This window comes from Microcaecilia unicolor, chromosome 4 (genome assembly GCF_901765095.1).
Source record: "Microcaecilia unicolor chromosome 4, aMicUni1.1, whole genome shotgun sequence".
NCBI lineage: Eukaryota > Metazoa > Chordata > Amphibia > Gymnophiona > Siphonopidae > Microcaecilia > Microcaecilia unicolor.
In genome coordinates this window covers 303515466-303530425 of record NC_044034.1, presented here as the reverse complement: position 1 = coordinate 303530425, position 14960 = coordinate 303515466, and positions in this window count along the sequence as shown.

Genomic DNA, 14960 nt, shown 5'->3' with positions numbered 1-14960 from the left:
AGATTGCGGCATTTAATGTGAGCAAATGCAAAGTGATGCATGTAAGAAAGAGGAACCCAAACTATAGCCACATGATGCAAGGTTCCACATTAGGAATCACCACCTTGGAAAAAGATCTAGGTATCATTGTTAATAATATGTTGAAACCCTCGGCTCAGTGTGCAGTGGCAGCTAAAAAAGCAAATAGAATGTTAGGAATTATTAGTAAAGGGATGGAAAACAAAACTGAGAATATTATAATTTTTATGTATTGCTCTATGATGCGACCACACCTCAAATACTGTGTGCAATTCTTGTCACCTGATCTAAAAAAATATATAGCGGAATTAGAAAAGGTACAGAGAAGGATGACAAAAATTATAAAGGAGATGGGATAACTTTCCTATGAGAAAAAGCTAAAGAGGCTAGGGCTCTTCAGCTTGGAGAAGAGACAGCTGATGGAGATATCATAGAGGCCTATAAAATACTGAATTGAGTAGAATGGGTAGACGTTAATTGCTTGTTTACCCTTTCCAAAAATAGAAGGACTAGGGGGCAAGTAATGAACCTACTAAATAGTAAATTTAAAATGTCCACTTCTGCTGGCACACTGTTATGCAAATTCACAAATTTGAAACTTCCCTGGCCTCTAGGCTTCAAACAGTTATACATGTTAACAAAGTATGGCTACCTTTCCAACAATATCTGATATCAAAACCTGATATTTAATAACCTCCTATATTCTTTCACTGATTTTGGCTTAGACAGAGTTCTAAAGGTTACCGTATGACTTTTTGGGTCTGGTAACTTTGAGGGTACGCCTCCTTGTACGTAAGCTAATATGTATGATGTTTAGTAGCCACTTGAGAATAGTATTTTTATTTTTAATAGTAGTAGCCTTTATTCTATCTTTATTTTTTCTTTTACACATTCATTTAATTTCCTTTGCCTTATAATGTTCTATTCCATAACATAATATAATCTTCCATTATTGTAATGTTGAAATATTTTCAAATCAATGTTTATAATATTCTTGTAAGTTGCATAATTCTACTCATGATTGAGACACACAGGAAAACATTGTCTCTGCCTCATACCCTTTATGAATGCTCCATTGTTGGTTGCCTTGCCTTTTTATTTTTTAGGCATCTATTTTGTATACTGTACTCTCTCATAATTTCTTATAAGGGAAGTTGCTTGTTATCTATCTAAATGTTTTCTTGTATTTATATAAATTCAATAAAATATCATGGGGAAAAAAAACAAATCAGAGGAAATGCTTCTTCAGTCAATGTATAATTAAACTCTGGAATTCGTTGCCAAAGAATGTGGTAAAAACAGTTAGCTTAGCAGGATTTAAAAAAGGTTTGGATAATTTCCTAAAAGTCCATAAGCCATTATTAAGATAGTCTTGGAAAAGTCCACTGCTTATTTCCAGGAGAAATTGCATTAAATCTGTTATACTCTTTTGGGATCTTGCTGGGTACCTGTGACCTGAATTGGCAACTGTTGGAAACAGGATATTGGGCTTGATGGACCTTCGGTCTGTCCCAGTATGGCAATGCTTATGTTCTTGTACTATGTTCTTAAATCTGAAACTTACAGCATTCCGTATATTATGTACATAAATGTGAGCCCTACTCAAGTCCCACCCAGGATCTATTTACTATATATGTTCCCCTTGCATTTACATGTTAAGCCACTTACACACACCATTATAGAATAGCACGTAGTCACCCTGCTGTCACTTTTGTGGGTAAATGTACACTTATCCAAACACTGAAACTCTAAATGTGGGAGGAGATACACACTACCTACCTTGTAATGTCCAACTATATGGCAGGAGGATAAAGGACCTCAGATAATACAAAGAAGTTGTTTTTTTTTTAACCACTTATTGCAATGGGATTTTAAATGACTGTTTTTAGCATCAGTTCAATCACTGGTCCTTAAAAACCTCCTTCCCGCCAGCTTTTACAAACTTTATATCGTGCAGGTCAAAAAATCTTTGATTTTGGGTGATTATCAGTGGGAGTATTTTTGCCATTTTTGTGTTAAATGATCTTACACTTATCCAAATAGCCTTCCAAATAAATCCAAGAGGAGACTCCAGAGGTAAACACAAAAGTCAACCTTTATTTGAACATCAAGTTAAACCAGGACGTTGACACTGAGCTGTGTTTCAAAATGAAATGCTTGCCTCAGGAGTCAATGCTATGCACAAATAGAAAGATATCTATCTATATTAGTGAAACAAGCTGCAGGGAGAAAGTGGGGATGCAGTTTGACTGACAAGGTAGGAGGAGTAGAAGGTAATAAGGACTCTTGCTTATGCGGGAGAAGGGTCTTTGGTTGCCTGTATCCCTGTCGGGATCCTTGAAGGAGAGGGTGATCCCAAAGTGGCTAAATAAACTCAGGCTGATTAAGGAGTAGTTGCTGCCCCTAACAGTGGCAACTGTGAAGAAGTTAGAGCTGAGGGTGGGTACTACTACTACTACTTGACATTTCTAAAGTGCTACCAGGGTTACGCAGCGCTGTACAGTTTAACACAGAAGGTCAGTCCCTGCTCAAGGTTACAATCTAAAGGGGGAACCAGCCCAAAGCAGGATCAAGCCAAAGCAGGAGGTTCAAGACTAGGGTGTACTCCAGAAGTGCATTGCTGGAAGAAGGTCAGTCTAAAGGGTCTTTGCCTGAGGAAAGTGGATTGTGATTAAGAAAATAAGGAGCAGTCTTGGATTATTACCAGCCTCTGGGCTGGGAAAAGAACAGGAAGTCTTGTAAATGTGTAAATATTAAAAGCGTTAAAAGAAGAATAGGTTTGTTGAAACAGATTTGAGGTTATGATACAGTCTTGAATAGACAGGAGTTCTACTGTAAAAATGGAGTTTATCAAATGGTTTCCTGCTGGCTGCAGAAAGTTAGAACACAAGAACATAAGAATATCCATACTGGATCAAACCAATGGTCCATCTAGCCCAGTATCATACTTCCAACAGTAGCCAATCCAGGTCACAAGTACCTAGCAGAAATCCAATTAGTAGCAGCATTCAATGCTACCAATCCTGGGGCAAGCAGTGGCTTCTCTCATGTTCATCTCAATAACAGACTATGGACTTTCCTCGAGGAACTTGTCCAAACTTTTTTTAAAACCAGATGCGCTAACTGCTGTTACCACATCCTCTGGCAGTGAGTTCCAGAGCTTAACTATTCTATGAGTGAATAAATCTTTCTTCCAGTTTTTTAAAAGGTATTTCCATGTAATTTCATAGAGTGTCCTCTGGTCTTTGTACTTTTTGAACGAGTGAAAAATCGATTCACTTCTACCCGTTCTACACTACTCATGATTTTACAGCCCTCAATCATATCCCCCTCAGCCAGTGGTGTGCTGGTACAAGTTTAACAACAGGCTCTCTCCTTCCCCCGCCCCCTGAAATAAAACTGGTGCACCTAGAACATCACTGCCCTTCCCTTACCATGCATAGCAGAAAGGAAAGCCCGTGACCCCTCCCCCCACCCAATGGTACACTTACCCTTTTACTCTACCCCAAACCCTCCACCCAATGGCAAACTCACCTCTTTTGATGTCTATGTTTCATGTAGTTTCATGTGGTTGACCTTAGCCCTTATTCTGAGGAGCCTGATTGAGCCGTGTCCCACTCCTGCCATCCCCCATTCTGCAAGTCAGCACTTTCTTCCTCATCTGCTCCCCCCCCCCCCCCCCCCCCGGTGTTTACCTGTAAAGGCATCTTTTCCCCCCTCCAGAGGTTGTTGCTAGCGGTAGTGTTTCACACACTGCTGCCAGTGCAGGCTCCAAAGTCTTCCCATTGCTGCAGTCAGTTCCTGTGACATAACTTAATGTTGTCGCAGGGGTTGAATGCGGCAGTGGGAAGCAGGGGCATAGCCAGACACCCAATTTTGGATGGGCCTGGGCCCAAGATGGGTGGGCAGAAGAACTCCGCCTTGTCCCACAAGTGATTTGGTCTCACCCTCTCTCGCCAGCATGCCATATGATCTCTCAAATATCCCCCCTCCCCCGTATACCTTTTAAATAGCAGATTTTCACCAGCAGCAGGCAGCAACTAATACACACTGCTTATGTCGGCACCACAGCCTTCCCTCTGATGCAACTTCCTGTTTCCTCATAGGTGGGAATACATCAGAGGGAAGGCTGTGGGGCCAGTGTGATAAGTATGTATCAGTCGCTGCTCGCTGCAGGCGAAGATCTGCTATTTACAAGGTTGGCAGGAGGGCCAGTTGTTGGAAGTTTTCAGCTGGAGGGGCTTCGGGATCCCTGCCAGCCACATAATAGGTGTGCTGCTACTGGGTGGGCCTAAGCCCAAATTGGATGGGCCTGGGCCCACCCTTGGCTACGCCACTGGTGGGAAGGCTTCAGGAGCGGCACTGGCAGCAGTGTGTGAAGCGCTACTGCTAGCAGCAACCTCTGGAAAGGACAAAGATGCCTTTACAGCAAGTAAGCACGGGGGGGGGGGGGGCTTAACCACCAGACCACAAGCAAGTAAGAGAGAGGGATAAACTCTCTCTTCCCCTCCCCCACTGGCAATGGCAAGGAGGAAATGACCCGCTACACAAAAGATCACTAATCACTTCCTCCTCCTACACGCAGAGATGCCAAGGGTGACCCATCCGAATGCTGAAGATTTATCACCGTAATGCTGGAAATTGAAGGCCAAATGACTGAAATTTTTCTCGTGAGCCCCAGCCATGTCTAAAACTAGTTCTGGCAGAAGCACATTCCAAAAACTGGCATAGTCCAATCAATAAATAGAAAATAAGATTCTTTTTTCTACCTTTGTTGTCAGAAATGCCAAGGGTGGACCATTCAGAAGAGTGATATGTACCACCCCAATAAGTGAAATTGAAGGTCAGTGAATGAGGATTTTCTGGCAGTGCATTCAATCCATAAATCTGAAATGGCAGTGAAGGGACTGAAGTCCAAGGAAGGATTGCTGGCTACACTTTTTGAAAAGTAATGCCTTTATGTGTCTTCATCGATGACATGTTATATATTTTAAACACAATTATTTCAAACACTTAACACTAAACCACAAACAAACCTATGGAAACAATTCAACTGTGTTTAAAGATCCCTTATCTGGTAGTATCTCATGATTTAAACTTGATCACACACACGTCTGCTATAAAGATATCTACCTCAACACACAACAGATTCTGCAACATTTTCTAAAACCCCATCTGATGTTATGACAAACTAAAATTAGCTTAAAGTTTTGGTGTTACCTCAGTAAGACCAACACATAATCCCTCCACTACAAAAAACTATACGGAAACTTGTATAAAAACACATTCAGAACCTTACCATACCTTAACAGCACCAACTCCCAAGACTCAAAAAGCGATAACCTTATATTTCAAAAAGGCAGCACTGTAAATATTATACCATGTCCTAAAACACCAATTCACCAATTCACTAAAACACCAAAACACAAAGCAAACATGACTGCCACAAGATCTGTATATGGCATTACATGCTAGCAAAGTACCACACCTTATTCTAGTGATTCCAAAACTGGGTTCCACAGAACCCTAGGAATCCTCAAAACTCTCTTCCTTAAGAAATTAGATTGTAGAATTTGTTTGTATGAACTTATACATGTTTATATAAATTGAGGTTTATGTGTGAAAAATATTTTAGGGGTTCTGCCATAGTAAAATGTTTGAGAATCACTGCCTTAGTTGGACACACACACACACAAAAAAAACAGATAGACCCTCAACAAATTTGAAACAAGGTACCACACATCAGTAATGGAAGTATGAAGGCATGAAATTGAACTGGAAACCTCAGAAAGTAAGACTCTGCACACAACAATAATGGAGAGACAGAACTGAAATGCAAAATACCAGAGATAAGCATTTTCAAAAGCTGACATATTCCAATTAATACATTCAGAATGAAATGCTATTTTCTTCCTTTGTTGTCTGAGCATTTTATTTTTCTATTCGTGTCGGTCCTGGTGTTTTCTTTTTTGCTTTTTTCCTGTTTGTACAGCCAGGAGACTATCAGCCTTATTTTTGAAAGTGATGGGCGCCCATATTTCGACCCAAATCAGGAGATGGGCGCCCATCTCGCAAAGGCGCCCAAATTGGTATAATCGAAAGCCGATTTTAGGCGCCTGCAACTGCACTCCGTCACGGGAACAAACAAATTTGACGGGGGTGTGTCGGAGGCATGGTGAAGGTGGGACTGGGGCGTGTTTATCGGCTGAGCAGAGATGGGCGCCTTCAGCCGATAATCGAAAAAAATGGTCGTTTTTAGCGAGAATTTAGGTCACTTTTTTGGACCCTTTTTTATCACGAACAAGTCCCAAAAAAGTGCCCTAAATGACCAGATGACCACCGGAGAGAATCGAGGATGACCACCCCTGACTCCCCCAGTGGTCACTAACCCACCCAAAAAAAACGTTAACAACTTTTTTTCCAGCCTGTATGCCAGCCTCAAATGCCATACCCAGTTCCATCAGAGCAGTATGCAGGTCCCTGGAGCAGTTGTTAGTGGGTGCAGTGGACTTCAGGCAGGTGGACCCAGGCCCATCCCCCCCTACCAGTTACACTTGTGGTGGTTAATGTTGAGCCCTCCAAAACCCCGCAAAACCCACTGTACCCACATCTAGGTGCCCCCTTCAGCCATAAGTGCTTTGGTAATGGTGTAGAGTTGTAGGCGGGGGGTTTTGGGGGGGATTTGGGGGGCTCAGCACCCAAGGGAAGGGAGCTATGGACTTGGGAGGTATTTAACTTTTGTTTTTTACTTTTTACAAGTGCCCCCTAGGGTGCCCGGTTGGTGTCCTGGCATGTGAGGGGGAACAGTGCACTACGAATCCTGGCCCCTCCCACAACCCAATGCCTTGGATTTGTTTGTTTTTGAGCTGGGCGCCTTTGGTTTCCATTATTGCTTAAAAACGAAACCGCCCAGCTCAAATCCGCACATATCCGATGCATTTGCCAGGCACAAACCGCATTATCAAAAAAAAAGATGGCCGGCCATTTTTTTCAAAAATACGGTCTGTCCCACCCCTTCACATACCCATACTCGGACATAGACGCCCATGGAGATGGGCGTTCGGGTTCGATTATGCCCCTCAAAGTTTCCCCCCCCCCCCCAAAAAAAAAAAACACCCAAAACAAAACAAAGACCCATGACTTTTACAATCAGACAGAGAAAAAAATGTTGGCACATTTACACTGACTCTGGACTTCTGCATGAAGGTAGCTCTGTCCTCATTATTCAATATCTCTCTTTTAAATGGTAGTAATAAACAGTATTAAGTGCATTTTTAAAATATACCACTGCATTCCATAAAACAAAAAGAGCAAGTTCCTACAAACCATCTTTCTCTTTTGACCTAAGAACAGGAAAAAAAAAAGATTCTAAATGCTCCCAGGTTTCAACCTAATTCATGTTCAATGTGGGACATAAACTTCATAAATAAATAAGGGGGTCTTTTACTAAAGATTAGCTTGAGTTATCTGCTGTAGGGCCCATTGGAATAAAATGGGACCTGCTGCAGATAACTTAAGCTAACCTTTAGTAAAAGGCCCCCATAGTAAGTAAATGAATAGAAACTCTGAATGTTGAGCATCTGATTCTTATACATGATGTCTGTTTTAGTGGCCCTTTACCAGGAGAAAAAAACCTCTGCACAAATATAACATGTGTTACTACCCTACCTATGAAAAGTTATTCTGTTATTATACTTCCTTTGTGTACATCTGTATATTTCAGAAATATAGGTGAGATTAAATAGAAATGCTACCAGCAATAAAGAACTACAACACAGATGCAGCAGCTCATGTTTGCTTTGATTTGAGTGTACGGTACATCCAGGGGTACAGCTGTGTGTGGGGAGGGGTAGCAGATATTAACCTCAGTGGCTTCAACTTTTTGATGTGCTGTCTCCTGTTCTCAATCTAACCTCCATGGTTTCCTTTGAATCAGCCTTCCTCCAGACTTCTCCATGGACAAGAAGCTCTTATAGCCAAACAGGTGACTTGTCACCTTGGTGATGTCACCGACCCGGTCATTCTGCATGCTCTGCAAACTTAAAGCCTGCTGCGCATGTCCCTAAAATCCCACCCAAATACAGGTAGATATAGGCAGTGGTGTGCTGGAGCCGGCTCGCACCGGCTCGCAAGAGCCGCTTGTTAAATTTTGACAGCTCTTGCGAGTCAGTTGTTGTTGGGGGCGAGCCGGCTCCATTGCGGGAGGTAAGCATGGCAGGAGGGCGCCATCACTGGCCATGCTTACCTCCCCTGCCGCTCTGAAGCATGTACAACCATGTCCTTCGCCCCCCCCTCGTCTTTTTTTAATTACCTCCGTCGAAGCGTCGCCATTTAAAGCCCTGCTGCGTGCTGGCTGGCCGTCTCCAGGCTTCCCCTGCTTGATTCGGATGATGTTCGTGCCTTAGTCCCGCCTTCGCGAAAAAGGAAATGACGTCAGAATGAAGGCGGGACTAAGGCACGAACATCATCTGAATCAAGCAGGGGAAGCCTGGAGACGGCCAGCCAGCACGCAACAGGGCTTTAAATGGCGGCGCTTCGAAGGAGGTAATTCAAAAAAGACGGAGGGGAGGGTGGGAGCGAAGGAGCGGCAGGGGAGGGAGGAGAATCGCTGGATGGGTAGAGGGGGGCAGGGGAGAGACCTGCTGGGCATGGGTGGGTAGAGGGGGGCAGGGGAAAGAATTGCTGGCCATGGATGGGCAGAGGGAGGCAGGGGAGAGATTTGCTGGCCATGGATGGGCAGAGGGGGCAGGGGAGAGATTTCCTGGCCATGGATGGGCAGAGGGGGGCAGGGGAGAGAACTGCTGGGCATGGATGGGCAGAGGGAGGCAAGGGAGGAGAACAGCTGGCCATGGATGGGCAGAGGGAGGCAGGGGAGAGAATTGCTGGGCATGGATGGGCAGAGGGAGGCAGGGGAGAGATTTGCTGGCCATGGATGGGCAGGGGAGAGAATTGCTGGGCATGGATGGGCAGAGGGGGGCATGGGAGAGAATTGCTGGGCACGGATGGGCAGAGGGAGGCAGGGGAGAGAATTGCTGGGCACGGATGGGCAGGGGAGAGAATTGCTGGGCATGGATGGGCAGAGGGGGGCAGGGGAGAGAACTGCTGGGCATGGATGGGCAGAGGGAGGCAGGGGAGAGAATTGCTGGCCATGGATGGGCAGAGGGAGGCAGGGGAGAGATTTGCTGGCCATGGATGGGCAGAGGGAAGCAGGGGAGAGAATTGCTGGGCATGAATGGGCAGAGGAGAGAATTGCTGGGCAGAGGGGGCAGGGGAGAGAAGAGAATTGCTGGGTATGGATGGATAGAGAGGGGCAGGGGAGAGAGGAGAGTTTCAGGACATGGATGGCGGGGAGAGCAAGAGAAATTCTGGACATGGATGGAGGGGAGGGAAGGGAGAGAGAAGAAATGCTGGACATGGAGGGAAGATAGAGGAAGGAGATTAGATGAGGGAAAAGGAAGAGAGGAGAGAAACTGCACATGGATGGAGAAAATAGGCAGAAGCTGGATCCACTGTACAGTCAAGTATGCGGAGGACCAGAAATGAAGAAGAAAGGAGGAAAGAAAAGAAATAAATGGAAAGGAAGCCCTGGAAACGGAGTGAAGGGAACAGATAGAGAGCAGCAGAATCAGATACTGGACCAGCATGATCAGAGAAACAAAGTCACCAGACAACAAAGGTAGAAAAAAAATAATTTTATTTTCATTATAGTGTTTGGAATATGTCCACTTTGAGAATCAGGTGCTGAACGTTAAAAGTTTATGTTTATTTACTTATTTATGGCATTTTATCCCATATTAAACATGAATTAGATTGGAACCTGGGATCATTTAATTTTTTTTCCTGGAGAGAGTAATGTGTCGGCCGCTGCCCCCCCCCCCCCCCCGGGTATAGCCAGCTCTGCAATTGTTTCTGGGGGGGCACAGAGGTGGACGGGGGGCGCAGGGGTGGACGGGGGGGGGGCGCAGAGGTGGATGGGGGGGCGCCGAGGTGGACGGGGGGGGGGGGGGCGCCGAGGTGGACCAGGGAGAGAGCCTGTTCTTAAAAATTTACCAGCACACCACTGGATATAGGTGATAACCATGCCCCCATAATCAGTTTCTTCAGTCCGCAGTAGCAGAAAGACCTGTGTCTAAAGTTTGTCCCTTCATATTTCTAATTCATTTACAACAGAGTTCGACTTTGCATCTATTACATTTACTATCAGGCTTATTTTCGAAAGAGAAGGACGCCCATCTTTCGACACAAATCGCAAGATGGGCGCCTTCTCACAGGGTCGCCCAAATCGGCATAATCAAAACTCGATTTTGGGCATCCTCAACTGCTTTCCGTCGTGGGGATGACCAAAGTTCACGGGGGCGTGTTGGAGGCGTAGTGAAGGCAGGACTGGGGCGTGCCTAACACATGTGTGTCCTCGACCGATAATGGAAAAAAGAAGGGCGTCCCTGACGAACACTTGGACGACTTTACCAAGCCACAAAAATGTGCCCTAAATGACCAGATGACCACTGGAGGGAATCGGGAATGACCTCCCCTTACTCCCCCCAGTGGTCACAAACCCCCTCCCACCCTCAAAAATGTTTTAAAAAATATTTTTCCAGCCTCTATGCCAGGCTCAAATATCATACCCAGCTCCATGACAGCAGTATGCAGGTCCCTGGAGCAATTTTAGTGGGTGCAGTGCACTTCAGGCAGACAGACCCAGGCCCATCCCCACTATCTGTTATGCTTGTGGTGGTAAATGCGAGCCCTTCAAAATCCACCCGAAACCCACTGTACTCACATCTAGGTGCCCCCCTTCACCCATAAGGGCTATGGTAGTGGTGTACAGTTGTGAGGAGTGGGTTTTGGGGGGCTCAGCACACAAGGTAAGGGAACTATGTGCTTGAGAGCAATTTCTGAAGTCCACTGCAGTGCCCCCTAGGGTGCCCGGTTGGTGTCTTGGCATGTCAGGGGGACCAGTGCACTACGAATGCTGGCTCCTCCCACAACCAAATGGCTTGGATTTGGTCGTTTCTGAGATGGGCGTCCTCGGTTTCCATTATCGCCGAAAATCGAGGACCATCTCTAAGGACGACCATCTCTAAGGTCGACCTAAATTTCGTGATTTGTCCCCGACCGTATTATCGAAACGAAAGATGGACACCCATCTTGTTTTGATAATACGAGTTTCCCTGACCCTTCGCCGGGACGTCCTGTGAGGACATCTTCAGGAAAACTTGGGCGCCCTTTTCGATTATGCCCTACCACGTCTCAGTCAAAACCCGGCTTTAAGCAGTGTACTGCTTACTCCTGTAAACTTTCTTTAACTGACGCACACAGTTTGTGTTTACATAGTCTAGGAGATCAACTGAACACTGCACGTTGTACCGACTGTAAAAATTTATCTCACAAAGCACATGAAATTAGAGCGTTGAAATTAAAGGAATTTCTCCACACCTCTATTTCGAGAGCTTCAACTTCTAGCTCCAAAAAGATTACAACTAAGAAAAACACCTTTACTGAACCTCAAGCAGCTTCCACTTATAGTGCAGTCAATATTACCTGCTCTCCCCCTTGCCTGGGCATTAGGGTTCTTCAAAGCCTGCTCTACCCCTTGCCTCAGTGCCTGGGGCTCAGCTCACTGCAGTTATGGTTCCACAAGAACTCCTCAGAAACCCACTCAATTCAGCAGCTTCCGTCAGCACCAGTCCACAATGGAGTCGAGCAGCTGCAATCTACTCTATCACATGGTGCCACAGGATTGCAGACGTCGACAGCTTTTTCTCCACCTCCAAAGCATCGGCATTGAGATAGCTCCTCCTCCACCTTCTCTTCAACATGAGGCAGTTGGAGCCAATCTAAAAATAGCTCCTCTAAGCATCGCTGTTGACATTCTTGGCACCAAAGAAGCAGAGCCCATAGACGACACTCTTCTTCCTCAATGCCATCAACAACAGCTCACTCCAGTACTTCTCATATAAAGTCAATTTCCTCATCAATCTCTTCTAAACATCATCAATCTGCTATAGAATTACCATCAAATTTAATAACTTTATTAACAAATTTCCTACAACAACAACAACAACAGGGAATCAGTACAAATCAGCATATCTCTCAGGCTGAACCTGATAATTCTTTGGTTACACATGATTGGGACCACAGACAATATTCTTGGTCTTTTTCTTCCTCACTCTCTAGACCAGACAGGTCTTTACCAATCTCACCGACTTTATAACCAACACATAAATTACTCTCTCCTGCTCAATCACCTCATAAGCAGCATTACACTCATCCTTCCAAACCTTCTTCTACTATTCAATCGCCTCAGAAGGAAGCTTCCATATCATTAGAAGAGATCTTTATTCAAAGTTTCTCTTTAAAATAGCTGACGCTACAGGTATTGCCATTCCCTCACAATCCTGCCAATCTTCCGATAAGCTGCCTCATACATCTTTAATAGTCAAGTCTGCAATGAAGAAGCATATAACACGTGGAGGGGCATTTTCGATATGACGTTTAAGTCTGAATTTGGACGTTTTACAAAAAAATGTCCAAAATCTGAACAGGAAAGAAGGTCATTTTCAACAACAACAAAAAAAAAGGTCTATCTTTTCCTTTTGAAAATACTGTTTGGAAAAACGTTTTGTGATTTCAACGTTTTATTTTTTTGTCCATTTTCAAACAAAAAACGTCCAAATGCAAAACGTACAAAATACACAAGAAAATCCACAATAGAGTGAAACCATTCACATGTTCTAAGTGTGGTAAAAGCTTTGGTTGTAATGTAAATCTCGTGGAGGGGCATAATCGAACGGAAACGCCTATCTCCATGGGCGTTTATCTCCGAGAACGGGTCTGTGAAGGGGCTGTCCGAACCGAATTTTTGAAAAAATGGACGTTTTTGAGCTGGGCATTTGTTTTTTTAGCGATAATGGAAACTAAAAACGCCCATCTCAAAAACGTCCTAATCCGAGCCATTTGGTCGTGGGAGGGGCCAGGATTCATAGTACACTGCCCCCCCTGATATCCCAGGACACCAGCTGGGCACCCTAGGTCAGTGCGGTGGACTTCAGAAAAAGCTCCCACATGCATAGCTCTCTTACCACGGGTGCTGAGCTCCCAACCCCCCTCCCCCCAAACCCACTACCCACAAATGTACAACACTACCATAGCTCTTAGGGGTGAAGGGGGCACCTACATGTGGGTACAGTGGGTTTTGGAGTGTTACAGGTGGGGGGGATGGGCCTGGGGCCACCTGGTTGAAGTGCACTGCGGTACCCACTAAAAGTGCTCCAGGGACCTGCATACACGCAGGCCTCTAGGACTGGTTGCTGCTATATAACATTGGAACACCAGTTGACACCTGAAGACTAATCTCTCCGAAAACGTCCTTTATTGGAATAACCGCCTTTACTCACAGTTAACTGCAGATCAGAGGTTGTGCCCCACTGGCAACGAGTCTCCCTGGTACTGAGATGAGCAGTAGGTCAGAGCTGGCAGAATGCTGTACAATGCCCTCTTTCAGCCACATTCAAGGGAAGAACTAAGTTGTCTAACGTGGCTAACACAGGAAAGGGAACTAAAACTGGCTTACAAAAATGGCCACTACCGCATGGACTACAACAGGAAACACAACAGGGCACACTCTGTCCCAGTAGGCAGGGGGAAAAGCACCATGGGAGAAGAGCCTACCAACTACCAACATCGTGAGACTGTAACACAAGCTAATGAAATCACGGAGCCCAATACCCTACACCCACCACAATGCAATGCTGATGTGACCCTGTACTGCACCCGAGAGCCACATCTGACCCAGGGAAAGGCTGTGACAGGATCGAACACATTCTGTTGTCATGGAGGTGGGTACGGCACTTGAGGCTGGCATAGAGGCTGGAAAAAAGTTTGTAAAGTGGGGTTTTTTTTTTTGGTGGGAGGGGGTTAGTGACCACTGGGGGAGTCTGGGGAGGTCATCCCTGATTCCCTCCAGTGGTCATCTGGGCAGTTGGAGCACTTTTTTGGGACTTGTTCGTGAAAAAAAGGGTCTAAAAAAGTGACCAAAAATTGCGGTAAAAACGCCTTTTTATTCGATTATCAGCTAAAGACGCCCATCTTTCCTTGGCTGATAACCACGCCCCAGTTCCGCCTCCACCACACCTCCGACACGCCCCCGTCAACTTTATTCGTTTCCACGACGGAGTGCAGTTGGAAACAGCCAAAATCGGCTTTCGATTATACCAATTTGGGCGCCTTTGCGAGACAAACGTCTATCTCCCGATTTAGGTCGCACTATAGGCGTTTTTCTCTTTCGAAAATAAGCTGAATAGTGTATCAGAAAGTTCACACGGGACAGCAACCATTTGCATGTATAGCATGTGGTAAAAGCTTTGGTCAGAAGGTAAACCTCACAATGCACTAGAGAATACACAGAGGAATAAAACCATTTACATGTTCTGAGTGTGGTAAAAGCTTTGATTGGAAAGAAAGCCTCACACGGCATCAGAGAATCCACACAAGGATGAAACCATTTACATGCACTGAGGAGGTAAAAGCTTCAGTTGCATTGGGACAGATAATTAGGGAATGTACACCCTTGCTAAGAAGTATGGAAAATAGCACTCTGATATTTAGATATATGTAATAATTCCAATATCACTTGGCTAGTACAATATTTCTATACCAAATTCAAAACAAAACATGCCAAACCCATTGCTAACAATTAATAAGACTCTCTATTGGATTATCTCATGACATCCTACCCCTTCCACATTTTAATATACACAATGCCCAAATGTCCTTCTCCAATAATTGTTGTTGAAATCAGAACAGTTGTAATATGTCCATAGGAAATTCCAAGTTCATAGTCTATTTCAAAAACTCTTTTAAAATTGGGGCACACCCCTAATCAGGAGTGCCGAATTTCCAAACAGTGAATCCGTTGTAAATCCCGATAGACTTTGAAGAAG